This window comes from Siphateles boraxobius, unplaced genomic scaffold, assembly GCF_051911475.1.
Source record: "Siphateles boraxobius isolate OS27281-9 unplaced genomic scaffold, OSU_SipBor_1 25, whole genome shotgun sequence".
Classification (NCBI taxonomy): Eukaryota; Metazoa; Chordata; class Actinopteri; order Cypriniformes; family Leuciscidae; genus Siphateles; species Siphateles boraxobius.
The window spans coordinates 18,020,147-18,037,266 of record NW_027508866.1 but is presented as its reverse complement, the minus strand read 5'-3'; the positions used below and the strand labels follow the sequence as shown (position 1 = coordinate 18,037,266).

The window sequence follows — 17,120 nt, the reverse complement described above, 5'->3', positions numbered from 1 at the left end:
TTATTCATCATTTAATGTTTTTTGTTCATATTTAAATTCTTAATCATACTGATAAAGGGTTATTGTTACATTTCGGTCTCCTATATCTAGGGTTACTAAAACAAATGTTTTCTTGCCCTGCCTTGGGGAAATATCTGCTGATAATGACAAGGGCATAATCATTATCTAATATTCATCTGATTAAGTCTTAATGTCTCTGGTCAAAACAGCGTACCTCTGGATTCTGTGGCCTCACAAATCGTCTCCTCACAAGAGGTTTTTGCACTACTGGACTGCTGTGGCAGGAATCAGGATGAAGAGGAAAAGGAGGAAATATTGCCATTGACTCTATCAAATTTCAACATTGCTGCCGTAATACAATTATGAAGCCATTCGATTAGGCCAAGCAGGAAGGCATATCCAGCTTCTGAAAATGCAGGGAAACTGCACAGCCCGTTACATATTTAAAAATCATTATATTAATGTTATATATATATATATATATATATATATATATATATATATATATATATATATATATATATATATATATATATATATATATATATATATATATATATATATATATATATATATTGAGTTTTACTTACTCCCAAAAGTTGAGATATTTATTGAGATTTATTTTTTTCATTTTGTCAGTTCAAATATTCATTTGGATAAACACAGCAAATTGCAGTAGAACTTGAAAACAAATGGCATTTTGAGCATTTTAATTGGACTTGTTTTGGTAGAAGCCACACACTGAGGATGCAGTAAGTTGAATAATAACGCGTGCTATCTAGCTGGTTTCTAGCTGGTCACAAACCAACTCAAACCAGCTACCAGCTTGTCATAGTGTTTGAGCTGGTTTTGGAAAGATTAATATTCAACTCACTGCGTCCTCAATGTGTGGCCAGTAGTTGGCCAGGCTATGCCAGGCCAATAGTTGGCAATGTCACTTTTTACCATATTAACTTGGATCTCCCAGAAAGGACATCATGAGAAATGAGTTTTAGGAGACATTTACACAACACCGTTTTCTACTAAAAAGCGTTTTGGCCATTCATTTACACATCTGTCACAAAATTGCTCTGACACACACAGGTTGAAGATCCAAATGCAGTTCTATTAGAGCAATCCATAAAACAGGCATAGCTCAAAACACAGGGCACATAATCCAAAAAGGCAACAGGGAAGAGAAAAACACAGGGATATCCAGGAAACTAGCAGAAAGTCATTAGAAAACCAGAGAGCAATGACACCTATAAAGACTTCGCAATGAAAGAGTGAATACACATATAGGCTGAGTCAACAACGGTAATGAGAAACAGCTGAAAGTTATCAAGAATAAAGAATCCTAGAAATATAGGAAATGTAGTCCATGATGAGATAATAAAGGCATATGGAGTGCCCTCTGTTGGCTATAATAGGCACTCCGGCTGGCAGACTTGACAACGACAACTGCGTTTTGGGAGACTGAAAACGCAATCTTTTGGAAACGGATTTCAAAGTTTTTGAAAACAATAATCTCTGTGTAATCTACAAACATTTGGGTCATGAGCATGCATATTACGTGTTCAGTCTATAGGTAGTTTCTTTACAAAGTGACATCGCCAACTACGGGCCTGGCATTAATAATACAGTGTTTTTAGTCATTTTCGCATATCTTTGTGAACAGGGGTCGTTTCGGACAACGTTGTCATCTGTATGGGAATAATGCATAAGTACATTAATGACGTGTAAATTTTACCTAGAAGGGAATTTCTAGGTAAAACTTATTTTTCTATTTATTATTTTATTTTCTATTTTTATTTAAACTCAGGAATAGGGAGAGAGAGAGAGAGAGAGAGAGAGAGAGAGAGAGAGAGAGAGAGAGAGAGAGAGAGAGAGAGAGAGACAGAAAGAGAGAGAGAGAGAGAAAGAGAGAGAGAGAGAGAGTTGCTAGGCAACAAACTTGGCATCAAAATCATGCTTTATTTTTCAGCAGTGCCTCACAGTGAGCCAGATCTGAATTCATTCATTTTTCGTTACAGTTTTGCCCTGCTTTCCTTGTGGCGGTAGACTAAAACCATTACGGCAGGAGATAAATTAATGCAAGGCAGTTTTGGCACAGCTGACACCTAAAAAATAAAAATAGGATAAATAAAGTGCAACCACACAAGCAAAACTGTTCTGTTCTCTGTTACTTTATTTCTGCCAAAGCTTTGTGTTAGTCACAATTCACCATAATCACAGACAACATCCATGACGTCACTTCTTGAAATCGATAAATGCATGGAGCAGTGAACTGAAATAGCCTTAACCCATTCATTCGCTTGCTGTTAGGTGTTAAGAGGTTTTGGCCTGTACTTTCAGTATTAAAAACTGAAGACAAATTCCCTTGTGTAGTAATTATTTCAAGATGGATCACCTGCAGTCTATTCGTAGAACCTGAGGGTCTAGAAGTGATAACTGCACAAATATACTAGATTATGAATGCATGATGTGGTATTTTGTCTGAAAATATTTATTTTTCTTGGTATTGTGTAGGGCAGATTTAAACATCAATATTTTAATTTTGCATGTAGAATTAGCCACACAGTGAAAACTGACATTCAAATCCAAAAGGTAAAACTTCACTTTCCTTCATATTGTGCAGATGGCACACATACATACAAAGAACCACAGTCTAACCACCAGTTCAGAAATAATTCTAATATAAATGTCTTTACTGACACGTTTGATCAATTTAATGCATCCATGCTGAATAGAAGTACAAATTTCTTTCAAAAAACTTCAGACCAGGAGAACAAGGATCAGTAAATGGTGATAGATTATTTCAATTTTGTGTGAACTTTCTAAGTATAGATCATGAATTTGACATTGCATTTTGATCAAAAATGACATTTAAATTTAGGTTTTATAGTTAAGGATCAGAAAAAAAGTCATACTGGTTGTTTTTAAAATTGATAGAAGATAATGGAGATTTATTCTGAATTAGAGAGAGAGAGAAAAAAGCTTTTACAGACATATATGTTCATAGTGATGCAAATTAATGTTTATAACAGAGCCTAGAACATCACAGTGTCATATTTATCTTTTGGGTCAGAACCATGGCATATACAGTCCACAACAAATGGCAACAAAAGAGAAATCTCCATTACTAGTATCTGTTGGCTCTGCATTCTCATTCTTCTGGTTGTTAGCAGAGAGCCTGATGGCGAGCTCCTCCCCAGAGTCCCGCCAAATGAACACTAATGGCCGAGAGATCACGCTGCGGATGGGCTGCTAATGGTGATGGAGCTAGTGCAAATGCTGTCTTCCCTGCGATTCGTTGTGAAAGCACCGCGTCTGGCTCCACTGTGCCTGTGTTTTTGTCAGGAACATTTGTCTATATTAAAGGGCCCATGAAGCACTTGTTGAAAGACTGAAGTTTGGCTGCCCTTATTTATGGCATGTTTTCACCTTATATGAACTTGACAAAGATGTAGCATTTTGCCACCAGACAAAACAAAAACATAACCTGGACGATAACCAGCTGTTGATCTTGTGTCATGTTTTAAAATGAAGTAAATACAAAGACGACATTATCACATTTATACAATTACCCTGACAAAAAACAGTGACTTTCGACTAAAATATAAAAGCTGTGCTATCATAGATGCTGATTAATATTTTAATGCAATATTCTGGGTTCAGTACAAGTTTTAAGACCAATCAATAACACTTTTGTCATAATGTTGATGACAACAAAAATTAATTCCCACTTTTCCTTCCTTTTCTTTAAAAAATGCTAAAATCTGGGTTACAGTGAGGCATTCACAATAGAAATAAATGGGGTCAATTTGTAAACATTAAAATGTGTGTTAAGATCAGTGTTGTACACTTTTATAAATTTTTAAAAGTAATGCGTTTCTCCATAAAAAAGTAACCAATTGCATTACTTTTGAGACCAAAGGATCCTAATGCTTGGAATGTGATTATTTAAATGTAACAATGTGAATGTCTCAGTTGAGCATTATTTATTTGTATTCGGTACATTTCCCTGTGGATTCTTTGGTAAATCAGTCACAATTTCGGCACAGGCTTTGCAAACAGACTTTTACGATATGAACTCGACAGTAACGCGATAACTTATAAGTAACTGATGCCTGATCCGTAGCCAGTGATTTCTGATATGTAATGATTCATGTACAGTCAGATGTTCTTTGTCTAAAAATTGTGTCAAGTGGTTCTCAAACCTGTCCTGGAGAACCACCAGCCCTGCACATTTTGTATGTCTTCCTATATCTGACACCCATTTCCGGTCGTGCAGTCTCTACTAATGAGCTCATGAGTTGAATCAGGTGTGATAGATGAGGGAGACATAAAAATGTGCAGGTCTGGTGGTACTCTAAGATAGGTTTGAGGAACCACTGGACTGTAGCCTATTGCTGTTTATGTGTCAGTACATCAAATCAGTGACTTAACAGTCAACTCAACTTCACATTGTTTCTCTTAGTAGGATGAAAATAATCTATTATTTAAACTGCAATCAAAAACGCTCTCTTTACAATCACTGGAGCTGTCAATCAAACAGCGTAAGTTTATAAGTGACTGAGTTCTGGACTGTCGCCAAAACTCCCGTTTTAATCAACAAATCTCTTATTTAGGCTACATCGTGTTTGCACTGTTAGCTATGATGAAAGCATTTGTGAGAGTGCAGAAATCGAGTTGAAATGATGAGATCACTGAATTCTGCGCTAAACATGTCTGTGATCTGCTACAATATTGCAACCTTTCATGTGCATTCATGCATATATCTAAACATAATGCTATATATCTAAATATAATGCCATAATCAATACTTTTCACGATTAGTTAACCTTGAGAGCTGTAATAGTAAAAACGTGCTAAAAGTTTTCGAGAAAGTTCAGCAGACACGCCCCATCAAACTGAGCGTTCAAATCAGAGGGCTAAAATCAGGGTATAGGAAAAATGCCTTTTATTTCTAAATTATGTCAATTTCTGATGTAAAAATCAAGTGCACTCCAGGAAACATTATAAAACAACAAAACAATGAAGTTGCGACCCTTTTCATAACAAAAAGTTATATTTTTGGCAAGAGTAAATGCCCTTTCAAACCAAAAGTGAGATGAGTAAATGCTTGCTCACATTTAGTCTAGAACTACAATAACCATCATGTTGACACAGCACACACACAGTACCTCTGCATTTACTCCCAATTTCTATCAACATGGGGACAAGAGAGGAGTCAATCAATAAATGTGAAAATAAAGTCACTTGCATTACTTATTTGAAAATGTAACTCAGATGTCTTGTTGTAAATTTGAAAGCATTGCTTTACTAGTTAATTGAAAAAATAATCTGATTTTTAACTTGCGTTACTTGTAATGCGTCACCCCCAAAACTAATTAAGATTATTTTAGTTTAAAAAAATTCGGTGTAAAGTTCTAGCCAATTCCATTGCCATGCCAATGTACCTCGTAAAACCCTTAAACAAACATAAAAATAATGAGAACAACTTTATATCTTGAATAATACACATTTTATGAGAACATTTAATGTAAGTGCTTAAAATTATTATACATTTCCCATTTCGGCTTTTAGATGCTTTAAAAATTGGCCCCATTCACTTCCATTTTAAGTGACCTCCTTTTTACTTTAAAAAATGAGTGATGACTTCTTATGCCACAAAATTATGCCACAAATGCTGGTGATTGAACTTAACTTGTTTTGAACCCAGAATATTCCTTCAATTAAAAACATCTAGCAATTGACCTCAGATGCCATGTCATTTTCGGCTGAAATGCCCCCGCATAAAGCATCATTAGCATCATTAGCCTAAACATATCAATTAAATAATATTCATTTGAACATGAGTTTGGGCTTGTTACAGGGACTAATTTATGAGCTCACAATCTTCTCTTTGATTTCCTTTTTGACAGTATAGGTATAGTGGTCCATAGGGCATCCATTGCTCAATATGCATTTACCTCAGCATTAATTATGTATGTGTCTCCATTTGACCCAGCATGCACTGGGACCACATACTGGGAAGTGTTGGACATAACTGCCTACGCAGGATTAAAATGAGATTCCCATTGGTATTTGAGATCTTCATGAAGGCATGGAAACATTTATCGATTCAAAAGTAACCCACAAACCTTTGGTGGTCATAATTATTACCTGTACAAACAAGAACAGAATGTGACAAGAGGTGTTAGGATAATTTATTATTCAAATCATGTGTGATAACCCATGTGATAACTCCTCAACCTAATTTTGTTCAAGATGATTATGTACAGATTGTATGACCTCATATTATTAACAAAGACATGGATTACTTATCAAAATGAAATTGTCATACCGGAGGACTATTAAAATGCAAAATATATAAAAGGCTATTTAAAATGTAAGCAGTTACAGCTCATGAATTATACCCTTGCGATATACATAATTATATGTACATTTGTATATAACATCTTGATTATTTTTTTCATTATCGTCATAACATTAACTGTGCCCCACTGGCCCAAAAGTTTAAACATCAGACAATTCATTTTGTAAATGTTTTGTAAAATAAACGTTCATTTAATTTAATACAATATTATGAATTTTGAGCTCTCTGGAATTCTGTAATTTTCTAGTGGTTGTTGAAAGCACACAACTAAGATGACTTCACTTGTTAAATTCAAGCAGAACAGAACCAACCACATCAAACATCAATGAGAACCGACAAGGGTCTGAACAGAACAGGGAGTATAAATACACAGGATGAAATGAGGGAACTAACTAGACACAGGTTTTAAGATGAAGATGAACTAATCAGGGACTAACGAGGAGAACAGGTGCAGACAAGCGAGGAATTTTGGTGCATTCAAATCTGCATTAATATATATATATACAAATATGCCACTCCTTTATTTGTTATATAATTTTATTTAATTAATATTTTACAATATATGTTTACCAAAACAATGTTTTGATGTTTTTGTAGGTTAACTTTTACCCTTTTATTTTAGTCATGAATTTTGTTTTACATAATTGTTATACTGTTTACATTTAACTAAATAGCCTATTAGCCTATATTTAAGACAAATTCATGCGCACTATTGGGTGCTAAATTAACCGACCATGATTATTAAATTAATTGGCTTGTACACCCTGTTATCTAGGTATTTGGTATTGATTATTTTTAATATAGCTAGAAATGTAATGATTACAACCACAAAATCAACAAGGCAATATATGTTAATCTCTAATTAAAGCAGTTTTTGCACCCATATTCCGTGCATTGGCTCCTCTCATCTCCCAGTGCCAACGTCATTTGAACCGACCAATGGAACGTCTCCGTTCGCAGGCTGAAAACAAGTTCCACGAAGAGAGCTCGAAGAACATTGGACCTTGGCAAATCTAGTGGGCTCGTCAGCTGAAGCAGCAGACAACTTTTAGCAGGGCTGTGTTTATTTACAAGAGCTGTAGGTTTTCGAGAGCAAAGTTGCTCTCCAGAATTCAGCACTGGAGCTGTCCAGCTTCCGCGCCTTCAGCTCGCGCTTCACAAACAACGCGGTTTCCTCGGATGCGGGATATTTGTTTGACTGGGTCACACACAAACACGCACGCACGCACGCACACACACACATACACACACACAACAGTAGGCTGTGGTACAGTGACCGCCGCGATTACACACGCATAGCCTTCACTGACGAAAGCAACGCTTGAAATGACTGCTGTCAGCGCGTGAGGAGAGGAGCAGAAGAAATCCAGTCCCAAGTAACGGAGCACCATCCAATTTCCGCCAGGTTAGTCTTAGTTCCTTTCTAACTATAGTAATGCTACCAAGTAGATCAAGACTATTATGATTGGCATAGTCCACATTTAACGTCAATTAGTAAATCTTGCAGAACGTGCATTGTATGCAACAGAATATTACCATGCATTCAAACTGCTGGCGATAAAAGCACGCAACTTATTGTGCATAGACGTATAGCTAAATATCACGAGACGGATCATTCATGCATCAGTTTTGTGTGGGTGTAGAAAAATACCCAGTGAATACCACTCGATCTAGGTCAGTGCTGTTAGACGGGTGTGGATGAGAGAGTCGAGCATTATATTTCATGATTTTCCAATGTGAAATGTAAGGTGAGGCTGTTTATATAGCCAGAGTTTACGCAATAACTTTTGTTGCACTGTCACGTTACATATTTGCTGTACTGTGACTGATGCATAGACATTTTCCTAAGATTTCCCTACACATAAGTTGTGCGTGATGAAGTATATGCTCCTTTGAGCAGCACTGCAGAGGTAAGTTTTGCTGGATCATTTGCAGTCTCTTTGTAAGACCTTGTGCATCACGTCTGACGTCACCGTCCGGAGTGATCAGAGTGTTATGATGTCATTGAGGCGATGGACTGAGGAGCTCGTTTGCATTCAGAAATGTTCTCAAAAGTCTCAGATTTAGGATCTGATCTTATTTTAAGATCATGTAGATCTTACAGAATTTCAAGGTCAAACATTCATTCTTTAATTCATTTTTAATGCTGTTTATTTGTTTTAGATAACAATATTTTTAATTATTAGTATTAATAATTAGTATAATAAGTAATATTAGTATTAAATGGAAAATATATTTTCATATTTAACTTTTTTCAAGAATGTAAATGTTTTTCCCCAATTATAAAACAACAGTAATGATTATTATCATCAAAAATAATAAGTTATTATATGAACATAAAGTTGATTCAAACAGAACTTGATGATGATAATAAAATAAAATAACAATAATAATTTATGACATTGATGTTATTATTAACAACAGAGAACATAAAAAATTAAGTTGATCTAAACCAAATGAAAGGGTTAATAGGAGTCTACTGAATTTGAACTGTTGTGTACATTTTTAATAATCATTTAATATAATTTAATACATATTGTAAGCAATATTATGTCAGGATTGAGGAGCAATTTTATAGTACTGACATAATTATAATAATAATAATAATAATAATAATAATAATAATAATAATAATAATAATTATTATTATTATTATAATTGGTATTATTAGTACTCCTACTTCTACTATCAATAAATATAACAACAACAAACAACAACAACACCACAACCATAATGATTATTATCATCTATATAATAATAGATTATTATATGAACATAAAGTTGATTTAAACAGAACTTGATGATGATGAAAATAATAATATAATAATAATAAAATATTATTTATTTTATATATATATATATATATATATATATATATATATATATATATATATATATATTATTTTATTATATTATTATTATTATTATTTGTTTATATAAGAAACTATATTATTGATAATAACATAATGTTATTATTATTAACAACAGAGAACATCGGAAAATAAAGTTGATCTAAACCAAATGAAAGGGTTAATTGGAGTGTACTGAATTTGAACTCTTGTGTACATTTTACCTTGTGAACATTTTCCAAATCAGACTCTTGGTAACCCTGAACACATGTGCGTGTTTGTGACTAAATTTTAGCTAAAATTTGATATATTCCATTACTTCTGGCCTTTCTAGTTATGTGTTTACTATTAGTAATGGTTCATCTTTAGCAGTGGTTCAGATGACACAAACACCCTCTATTAGCTCTTCAGGACTGTCCTCCACCTTTTGGTACTCGGTTCTCTCCTGTCTCCCATTCTACCCACAATGCACCATGAGTGTCAGCTTTAGAACCTTGCAGACACTCTAGGTTCCCTCGTCTCCCTCACAGCGCTCATTGTCAACTCCTCTCAGAAGATTGCCTGGCACAGACTCTGTGCCTGACAGCAACTGAATGCCAACGTTGGGGCTCTTCTCTCTAGAGGCATTTACATTCAAATTCCTCCACACTGCGCCGCCTCCGTGCCCATAGGCCAGCGTGCGAGTGGAATTTCAACTCCCAGCACTCTTAGTTTAGCCAGCGTATTTGCTTTTGGGCCACTGTGTGTCCAAGGTCAGGTGTTATGAGCGTATATGCACTCATACATTTTTACAAGCCCACATTGCATAGACAGACGTGATTAAGTGTTTTATCACTTTATTACTCATTAGCCTTTACAGAGAGCGTTGGCGATTTTATTTTTGAATTTTGGCTGCTATTTTTTTTTCTTTTTCGGTGGGTGTTTGTGATTCCAGTCACTGGCAGAAGGTGGCCTTAGTGAACTCGTTAGTGTGATTAGTTCCAGGCCTTTGGGGATGGGATATTCACATCAATGGGAATCATTCCCATGGAAAAAAAAGAAAGCTTTGTCGCCATCCTATTCACAGAACAGTTCCTCACAGGAGTAACACATGAAAGGCAGGGACTGTTGGGATTCAAGTCAGCGACAACTTGACAGTGCGAAGCCGATTTGTGAAACATGGTATTACAATTATTAGAGGGGAAAACAAAGGCTGATGAACATGTAGGTGCAATGCAGCTGAAGCAGGAACATTCACACCAACTCAGATGTTTTTCCCATAGACTTTAAAAAAATATGGACGTAGTGTCCATGACGTCACCCGTAGGTTTCTGAAGAGCATTTTTGAATCCTAAATTGGGCGGAGTCGGCGTGCATCACCATCTTGGCACCGCGCGTCACTCCCTGATAAATGAAAATGGGCAAAAAGGCGGGTTTTTGGGTGGAGTTGAGGTGCCTGGATGCTAAAACTACGCCCGCCTAGCTCGCCGTGATCGAGTTTGCTCAGGCTAAGGAGCTAATGTGCTACTGGCCTCGCGCTAAAGTAACAGCTGACTTGAAGAAGTAGGCCTACAGCCAATAGTTAAAGTTCATGTTTTTGCCCCTTTGAAATACTATAATAGTTAAAAGACATAACTAAACGTGAGACTGTGTATTGTGATGCATTATTATTCTGCTAGATAAAAATGTATTATCATGCAGTAACTTACAATATTTGCTCTGAGCGTGTGTGTGACAATGATGCGCATACATGTCAGTCAGCACGGCATCACACGTCAAGTTCGTAGAAAGCTTTATTCAGTCCATTTAAAATTCTGATAGATATTACATAAGAAGTTCAAGTAAATGCACTAGAAATACGCGCTCATTTAAGGGAAGGAGAGAAAACACTGACACCTGCAGGATTTCATCTGACGGTACTTTTTATTTAACACTAAAAAGTCATGTGTTCTGTAAGATCAACGGTACCGCAGAACGAGTGTAGCCTCTTTATAGACATTAGATGTTTTTAAATCTGAACTCCAAAGAGCAACAAAATTGTCAGACATCCATGAGTGCATGTTCACAGAGGAAAACAACTGAAAAACAGCGCTGGTTGTTCTTTCGATACTCGACAACGACGGAATCCAATGGCGTGGGAGAAGGTATAAGGCGTGCATTAAATTTTATGAAATAATCCCGAAAAATGTATAAACACGGCAGAGATGGCAAGTTCAGCAGCTGGAATCAGCTGAGGAGAGAGCAGACAAACGGCTAGTGACGGCAGCGGCAATCCACCTGTCACTCAAGTGGCCACGCCCTTGATTATGCAGCATTTTAAGGCTTAGAATAATTTAAACGGATGAGTTATAAAAAAATTCACTCCCACTCCTCAATTTTTATATTTTCAAGAAATACTTACTGTTTTTACATGCAGGCTATTTTTCAATTGTGTGGAGACTGTATCTTCTGAATTTATTCATGGATCATGAGAGGATGCTGATCAGAGAACCGGATCATTTTGATTCATGAATGATTCATTCAGACTGTCTTTCTGAACCAAACTGTTCTCAAATCGGCATCTGTACTTCGGTCACTACCATTTTGAAAAAATATTTTAGTTTGCAAGCTACTAATAAAAGGCTAACTGTATTGAAGCTATTATTAGTGGTTCAGCTTGCGGTTAAGCTTGTAATTGGTCAAATTTCCGAGGGTCAGCATTCTCGTAGAGAATGTCGTAGAAAGTCGTAGAGACTTATATATATGTATATGTACATATACGTACTGTACATATATGTATTCACACCGCTTACAACGTCACCAAGGCTTGCCCAATCGGCCTGACGGGGGTGCTACAACTGTGAAAAGTATGAAATTGCTCATAACTCCTAAACAGTTAGACGTAGACTCAAGTGTCTTATACCGTCGGAATCCTTGGCTTCCTTTGCGTTTTTCACGTGCGCAAAGGATTGTATACCACACGAGTTTTGGCACACGCCCACGTCATTCATACCGCATGGTAGAACTCCTCATTCTGATCAAATTTGCCTCTAGGACCACTGTCAATCGAATCGTTCTTTAAATATTGGAGATAATTTCAAAAAACAATTTTTGCGAACCAGTCCTAGGTTTTTGGCTCAACCTAGATAAAACCATTGAGGCCCAATTCTTGGGACTCTCTAGGTCAATAATTAGCAAAACAATTTTTAATTTTGGCCTTTAGATAGCTATAACTGGGTCATTTAGAAAACAGGTGTGGCCAAGTCCACCCAAAAGCCTATCATTCCTAAACGAAAACTCAGAACTTCTCATCATTAGGTGAGCACATGCGGCACATGATCCTAAAGAAGCATGCAAACTTTTAAGGAGATCGGCCCATATGTGGCGCAGTTACTGTTAAAAAGGTGTAAAATGCTTGATTATATAATGCCATTAAATGGCTGAAATTGGTCCTCTTCCTGCCTGATTTACGTAGAACTTCACAAAATTGAGTATGCACATGCAGCACATGATCCTAAAGAAGCATGGAAACTGGACCATATGTGTCACTTTAACGGTTATAAAGGATGAAAAAAGGCTTTAAAAACGTGTATTTAGGGGTGGAACGGTACATGTATTCGTATTGAACCAAATCGGTACGGGCGTCACGGTTCGGTGCACGAATTTACACTTAGAATACACGGTATAAAAATAAATAAAACTCTAAATAGCGATAAAATTCGCTCAATTCGCGTTTGGTCTGAACGCAGCATAATGAACAGACTGCGATGTCAATATTGCAATGCTGAATAATCGAACTGTGTGTGTGTGCGTGTGTGTGTGTGTGGGTGTGTGTGTGAGAGAGAGAGAGAGAGAGAGAGAGAGAGAGAGAGAGGGGTGGGGGCGCGATCGAACAGTGGAAACAAAAACATACTCCGTAAACATATAATTCAAACTGCAAAGTGTTTACATATATTTGTGTACACTCGCAATAAAACACAACATTGTGCTTTTGTCACACTCTCTCAAACTGTAACCTACAACTGTCACCCAACCAAAATCGCACGCACTCACACACACACACACACACACACACACACACACACACACACACACACACACACACACACACACACACATACACACACACAAACACACACACACACATACACACATACACACACACACACACAAACACACACACACAGTTTTACTTTTAAATTACACATTCTACATTGATTAAAAAAAGAAAATCAAATGTGGTTTTTAATGGTAGCCTAGTATTATTTTATACGGAAATCAATTATTTATAATTCAGATGAGAATACAGTTAGGGTTAATTAAAATTAAGATAAACAAATATATTGATCTGAAATATGGCAAATTAATTTTAAATTCATTCAAAAATACCAAACATATCGCAAGGTCTTTGTCTTTTTATTAATTTAATTAATAAACTAATTAAATTATATAAAACTATTGTCAGTGCACTACAAATAAACTGGTTCTATGCCTTTATTAATAAAACTTATTTAAAAAATACAAGGCTTAAGACATTTATAAAAATGCCTTCTGCATTTTTGTTTTGGTTTTCACTCCATTGTACCGAAATCGTACAGAACCGTGATGTCTGAACCGAGGTATGAACCGAACCGTGACTTCTGTGTACCGTTCCACCCCTACTATCTATCTATCTATCTATCTATCTATCTATCTATCTATCTATCTATCTATCTATCTATCTATCTATCTATCTATCTATCTATCTATCTATCTATCTGCCTCTGTCTGTCTATCCGTCTATATGTCAGTCTGTCTGTAAATATATATATTAAAAAACACTATACTCTTTTTAAAATTTGTATATAGTTTTTCTCAATCACTTTGGCATATTATTTTGCAGTCAGTCATTCTCTAAACTCTAAGCTCAATTGTCACAACTGTTTGCTGGAACATCAGAACTCTATTGCATGTCTGAAAAATGTAGTAGTTCTGCCAAAACATTTAATGCATGCTTCAAAACCCCAAGTACTGTATCAGTAAATTGGCCAGTGCCACTAAAATAAAAAAAAGTGTTTTTGTCATCGTGTCAGCCACACTGGTCAAAATGTTTTTCTAGCATGGACATATTTGTTAACTTATACTGTATACAAATGTTGGTTCAACATTTTTGTACAGTTAGGCAAACATTTAGTGGGAAAATTAGTAACCTAGACGTTCCTTATCAGTCAGTCACATTCTACGTTAATCGTCAGTGACTGATGAATTGGGATCCAAGAAGCCACAACTATCGACTCCTTCCAGCATTTTTTATGACAATTTAGACAATTGTATTTACTTACTCTTTTGCACAACATGCAATTTGTTAAAATCAACAAGAAATTAAAAATCTGATGTGAACAGGAAACTGTTCAGAGATCTGAACTTATTGTTTTGAGGGAAAAAATCTCATTCGAGAATTGTGCCAAAGTGATTGATAAAAACTGTAATATATATAAATACTCAACCAATTAAGTCAGTCCTGAAGTGTCACAAATCACAGATTAAGGTCAGGACCATAATGTGAACTGCAATCTGTGTCAAATGGTATGTAAAGAGAGACAGATTTAGCAGAGCCGTGTACATATGCCTTTATGAATTTTCATTCATGTCTCCCTGCCGCCACCAACTTCATTTCTTTTTCAGTAGAGTCATCTACATTTTTCAGGGAAGTCTAGCTGGCCTTTTAGTTCAGCTGTGTTGGTGAGACAGCTGCCTTCAAGTTTATAGGAAAGTTATTGCTCTCTATTTCTGTGAGAGTGCTGACTTGGTACAAGTCCTTTAGCGCAAAGCCGCATCTCCAAATCTAAACATTCTCAGGGTCCACAATTATTTCCCCCTGAAGTTTAGCAACAAAAATATTCTGTCTTGTGTATGGATTTCAGGTCAATGAACATTGTTTTTGCTTGAGCAGGGATTTTATAAAAGAATCATTTATTCAATGTATTCATTGATGTGTTCCATACTACCTGATTCTGTATATAAAAGCTTAATAATGTATTATTTTAAACCATAAAGTGTTTTTTTTAAATATTTGACCTGCATCAGCTATAGTATTGCATCATTTATTATTAGTAAAACATCTTATTATTCAGCAGACACATTTAAAATCTTTAGTATTGGATATTGGGCAACATTTAGGTCTATTTAATACAATCCATTTGCCGATCACATATGGAAGTCCATCTGTTACAGAAAAAGCACTTTCTCTGGTATCAATCACCATAGACATTGAAGGGAAAAACCTCCATATTCAAATGAAAGTTCAAACAATCTATATATATATATATATATATATATATATATTAAATAACTGATTCTCTAATTATTAAATTACATCCTCCTCATTCCTGAATAAGTGGTTACAGCTCTGGTGTGAACTCACCACAAAATGGAACATTAGCAAATCTTTCATAAGTGTGGCTCAGAATACAAATAGTGTCTTTTCCTTTCCGTTTCCAGAAGCAAAATCCTGGCAGAGATTAAAGAATCTGATTGTTTATCGCAATATGCTGGTCAGTAAACAAGATGATGGGGAGTTCAATATATATTCTTTAATAAACTGAGACTCGGGAGAATACAGGAACAGGAATGATAACCACCGACCAAACATGCAATGTTAATGCAAGAAGCAATACTGAGATAATCAGCTGAACAGAAACAGGTGCGTGAAACTAATTAACAACCATGGAAACTAATAAGCAAAGTGAACAATGAATACTGGCAAACCAGAACAGGAAACAGTGAAAAGTAACCCAAAACAGAACAAACATTTACTGCCCATTTAAACCATTTAATTTCTATAATCTGATTTTGAGTGAAGTGGTATATTTAATTAGTTAAAATGTAGGGTCAGACTTAATTTTATCCATTGGGAATTGGATCTTTCCAAAAAGGAAAGATGTCTGAAATGTGGAGCAAATTTCTGAAGATTCTTGAGACATTTTTTTTTCTTTTAAATATCATGCACTTATGAAACGTGCATAATAATACCAGTAATATATTAAAGAGGTATATTAGCATTATTTTGATTCTATTAAAAAGGTATATTAGCTTGGTATAGCTTTATTTAGATTTCTTGTCTGTTGAGTGTGACATACGTGTATGCTCATGATAATTTCTTTTACTAGCACTTTTAATTGACAATGCTAAATTAAAGTTCTTTACATTAGATTTATAAATAGAGAGAGAAAAATAAAAACATGTAAAATCCATTTTAAAATAATTTATGGACAAAAAATATATAAGAAATGAAAAAGACAAAAAAAAAAAAAGAAGAAAGAAAGTTTAAATTGCCATTTGTAAATATTGTAAAAATCCTGTTCTGAGTCTGGTCAATTATCTCCCTTCAGTAATTTCAGCAGTAATTGCTTCCCCTGCATCTGAAAGCACCAGTCGTCACTGAAATGAACATGTTATAATCTGTGCTAAGAGTTCGAATGCAGTGATTTCTTGCCTGAAGTCATTTTCATAAGGGTTTCACAAAGGGATTGACTCAGACGTTATTACAGAGGCTCTGTAGCCCGAGAGATTCTCATCTTTTATTCTCCTAGAGGTGGCCAGCAGTGACCTCTGCCTCCTATCTCTGAGGACTTTTCATCTGTCACTACAGTCATAGAGTAAGTCTAGCCTCAGATCATTCATGCACTGTGCGATGCATATTGGCCGCTGAAATCAGCAGTTCCATGAACTGATTGCCTGGCTTCTATGCAATATCTGCCCGTCAGGCTGTGCAGCTCTGCCGGGAAACAACATTTTGTTGCATTGACTTTCCCAGGCTTATACAATGAGGTTCTGAAAAGGAACGTATACAATTTCAGATGCATGCACCTAAGCTTCACTATAATAAGACAACTTGTCCTTCACTATTTTTTGTAACATTGTAACACTTTTGTAACATAAAACATTGCTATTTAGGTAACATTATTTGAATG

At 35.6% G+C, this 17,120-nt stretch overlaps 1 protein-coding gene across 3 annotated transcripts in view; it reads left to right on the top strand.

The window, feature by feature from the left end:
- Positions 1–7,370: 7,370 nt before the first annotated feature.
- phf24 (PHD finger protein 24) overlaps positions 7,371–17,120 on the top strand; it is a 55,169-nt gene continuing 45,419 nt past the window's right edge. The window contains exon 1 of one of the 3 annotated variants that reach the window (XM_077242970.1): positions 7,371–7,766. The gene's annotated coding sequence lies outside the window, so the exon portion shown is untranslated. The remainder of the gene's footprint in view (positions 7,767–17,120) is intronic. The other 2 variants (XR_013207117.1, XR_013207116.1) reach the window with 2 other exon arrangements.